This window comes from Rousettus aegyptiacus, unplaced genomic scaffold (genome assembly GCF_014176215.1).
Source record: "Rousettus aegyptiacus isolate mRouAeg1 unplaced genomic scaffold, mRouAeg1.p scaffold_m13_p_1, whole genome shotgun sequence".
Classification (NCBI taxonomy): domain Eukaryota; kingdom Metazoa; phylum Chordata; class Mammalia; order Chiroptera; family Pteropodidae; genus Rousettus; species Rousettus aegyptiacus.
In genome coordinates, this window is record NW_023416284.1 from 16,739,999 (window position 1) to 16,744,361 (window position 4,363).

Below are 4,363 nucleotides of genomic sequence, written 5' to 3' on the forward strand. Positions count from 1 at the left end.
ATGTTTCTGTATTAAACTGTAGAAAAACTGAACTACACAAATATTGAAAATTAAAAATTCCTGAATTTTTTATTCCCGGTACCACTACCACAATTTACAGGGGTATATACCCAATGTAATAAAAAGAAAAAGAAAAAGAAAAAGCTACCACAGATGAAAGACCTCAGGGATGTACATCTAATTGACACATTGTGTTAACCAATAGCTGTACTTTTTGCAAACTGGCCAAGACAGTCCTGAACAAGAAGGGTTTCCTGTTTAAGCTGCAGTAACTTTTCTGACTAGGGATCATCATTCCATCTGTAGCACATTTTTGCAGTTCCTCTAATGCATTTGGGACGCCTGTCTCAAAGTAACCTGTAGCTTTTCTGACAACTCCTCACTCTCTCTCCTGCTAGGAACCATAGCCCTTTTCTGAGTTTTCAGAACCTTCTGCTACCATATCCACCACTTCCACCACCAAATCCGTAACCACCACTGCAGGGACTGCCTGAGCTTCTTCCACCAAAACTGCACCCCCTCAAGTGTCCATAATTTGATTGCTGTTGTCCACTGTAATTTTCAAAATCACTATAGTTCCCACCATAGTTACCACCAAAGTTTCCCCCTTCATTGTAACCATCATATCCTCTTCCACCACCATACCCACCACCTTGGTTTACATGTCCTCCTGGTCCACCACCAGCACCACCATAGCCTCCTCTTCTACTCTAACCAGGACCACCACCATAGTTACCACCATCTTCTTCAAATTCAGTATATCCACCATCGCCTCCTCCATAACTACCTCTGCTGCCACCTCCGCCACCATAGTGTCTTCTTCCATCAAGGTTTCCACCACGGCCAAAGTTTCCTTTACAACTCATAAAGTTTCCAGATCCACCACCACGACCAGCAGACTGCATTTCTTATTTAGAAAGGTCTTTTTTCACTTCACAGTTATGCCCATTAGATAGTGTAGCATTTCTGAACAACAATTTTATTAACTGTATCATGTTCATCAAAAGTTCCAAAAGCAAATCCTCTTTTTTTCCCACTCGGCCTGTCTTCCATAACTTCTTTGGTTTCAATCTTGCCATACTTTTCAAAGTAGTCTCAAATTAAATTCTTCCGTATCTTCTTTAATGCCACCAACAAAAATTTTCTTCACTGTTAGATGGACTCCGGGTTTTACCGAATCCTCTCTAGAAAACAGCTCTCTTTGGTTCCACTAACACGCCCATCAACCCTGTGTGGGCGAGCATACAGTGCTGCATTCACCTCTTCAGCACAAGTGTATGCCACAAAACCAAAGCCCCTGGAACATTTTGTTTGGGGGTCTCTCATCACCACACAATCTGTGAGTGTGCCCCATTTTTCAAAATGTTCTATTAAATGATCATCTGTAGTTTCAAAGCTCAGGCCATCAATAAATAGTTTTCTCAACTGCTATGGCTCCTTTAGATCATGCCCCCCACCCCCTCCCTGGTGGGGTGGCAATGGCCGGCATCGGGCTGGGGGGTGACCTGGCAGCAGTTTTACCTTCATTATGAGTTCACCTACTTTCTCCTTATTTGATCCTCGCAATAACTTCTTTGCTCTATACAAATGTTATATAGTTAAAGAACTGGAAGCTTGAAGAACAATACATTTACTCCATTCACTTCCTCAACAAATTTTAAGTATACACCACGTTCTACTGAGAGCGACTTCTCCTAATGCCCCAGCTCCCTTCCATATCTCCAATTATCTAGACTCTAGAATAGAGTTTTTCAAGTTACAGATCATTACCATTAGCGGGTCATGAAATCAATTTAGTAAGCTGTTACAAGCATTTTCATTTTAAAAATGAAATAGAAAACCCTAAGTGCATCTTGAATAGTGAGCCAGAGTACTGGTCTGTGAAATTTTCACTCAGTTACACATCTGTGTATACATGTGGATACCGGGTCACAATGTAAAATGGAGTTAGTTCCCTCCATGAAGCCTTGTTAAAAAGTTTGAAAGCCATTGACCAGTGAAGATTTCAAACTTTTTGGTCCCAAGACTCCTTTACAATCTTAAAAATTACTGAGAACTTCAAAAAAAAAACCCTTTTATTTCTGTGGTTATGTCTACTGATATTTACCGTATTAGAAATTTAAATTGAGAAAATTTTAAATCACAGGAGTACAAACACATACATGCCATTAGTCATCAGACTGATCTCATTATCACATGTCTGGTAGTCTGTGGAGACCATTTTACACTCATGAGATCAGAACAGTGGGAAAGGCAAATAACTTTTTAGCATTATAATGAATATTGTTTTCAATTTTCAGACTCCCCGAAAGGATCTTGAGGGATTGGTCTACAGGATATCTCTGTTTAAACGTTTCTGCGAAATTTCTAACTCACCTTTCTCAAAATGAGTTCATCATTTTCCTCCCCAAATCAATAGACATTCCCAGAGTACCTTTTTGGTCATTGGCACTACTCTCTTTCAGTAGCCAGGATTCAAACTAAGGATTCTGTTCGAGCTCTGATTCCTTCATCAGAGTGCCACCAAATCTCACCCACCTCTCTTCTCTCTTTCAAGTGGACAAGGCCTGGAATTATTATTTAAGAGGTAGCGTAGTGTAATGATTAAGAACATAGGTTGCAGTTACAAAGAAATTGCTGTAGAACTTTGGGCAAGTTACTAATGTGTGTGCAAAATTCAAAGTACTAAAATATTTAGAATAAAAAGTAACCCTCCCCACCCCTGTTCCAGAGCCACCCTGATCCTCACTTAAGATGTAGCCGGTTCTTGAATATTAACTCTCAGAGTCTCTGATTTCATGTCATCTCTTAACTTTGCTGCCTGTCAAACTCCAAGCTCACCTGGAACCCCTCCCTGATTTTCCCCTTACACAACAGAAGTCGTTACTCCTTCCTGCAGGCAAACTCTACATTAACCGCTACAAAACTTACCAAATTTATTGCTTTGAACATATATGCCTTTATCTTTCTCACTATATTATGAGTAGAATAGAACAGTGCCTCTTGCCCACGTAAGCCCGATGTCTACCCAGTTCAGTGCTTATTGAATATAGTGTGTGTGTTTAGTGAATCTCTGATGACTGAATGTATTTCCCCTGATCAAGAATTTTCAGACTCCCCAGTGCCTACGGGTATATAGTCTAAAATCCTCATATGGGCTTTCCAATTCTCCATTAGACCTCAACTTCATATCCAAACTGGTCCCCTGGGAAGTTTGGTATAGCCAAAGTAGTGTCCTAATTAGAGCCTGTCTACCACACTCTGTCCTACTGCCAGGTGTTTGCCTGTGCTGTTGACCATCAGTCAGAATTCTGGAATCATATATTACATGATATCACGTGTTATTTCTTATGAACAAGAAATTTATCTACTTATTTATCCAATATGTAAGTTTTAAATTTTTCGCACAAGAAATTATCTGGTTTGGAAAGCTGCATGAAATCAATCCCATTGCAGCAGTGTTTAAAATAGCAGAAAGCATGGAAATGCCTTAAATGTTTATCAGCATAGGAATGGTTAAACAACATTATAGTATCTTTTCCCAGTGGTATACTATACAACCGTTAAATGAGATAGATCTAGATATATTGATCTGAATACATTTTAAATGGAATCATGCTGCATACCTGACCTCTTTCTATAGTACTACGTTTGTGAGGTTGTTGCTTTTGGCAGTAGTTTTCTCCTTCTTTCTCTTTGGTATATAATATTCCACTGTGTGACTATATTAATTTATTTATCCATTCTACTATTGTGACCATTTGGGTTGATATGATTTTGTTGGCTATTATGAATATTCTTGTGCGTGACTTGGTGTATACATATACATATATATGTCTATGTGTGTTGTGTATGTGTGTGTGTGTTGTGTGTGTGTGTGTATATGTATACTATATATATATATATATATATATATCCACCTAAAGTGGAGAATATGCATGTATGTTCACCTTTACCTGATACTATCAAGTGGATTTCCAAAGTGGTTGTACCATTGCACATTCTACCAACTCTGAATAAGAGTTCCAGTTGCCTCACACTCTCATGAAAACTTGTGAGAATTCATGTAGTTTTAATTTGCATTTCCCTAATGACTGAAGTTAAGCAACTTTTCTTATGTTTAATGACATGTGAATTTCCTCTTTCAGTGTGTCCCTGTTCAAGCACCTTGTCCATTTTTATCTTGCCTTTTATTTCAAAGGTCATCTGTCTTTTCTTATTGATTTATAGTAATTATTTCTCTATTCTGAACATAAGCCCCATATGTGAGTGTGTGTGTATATACACACACATATATATACATATATATATATATATATATATTGCAAATATCTTCTCTCCTTTGTGGTTTGCTTTTTTATTT

At 38.3% G+C, this 4,363-nt stretch overlaps 1 pseudogene; it reads right to left on the minus strand.

The window, feature by feature from the left end:
- Positions 1-422: 422 nt before the first annotated feature.
- On the minus strand, positions 423-1,527 carry LOC107503519 (annotated as a pseudogene).
- Positions 1,528-4,363: the final 2,836 nt, after the last annotated feature.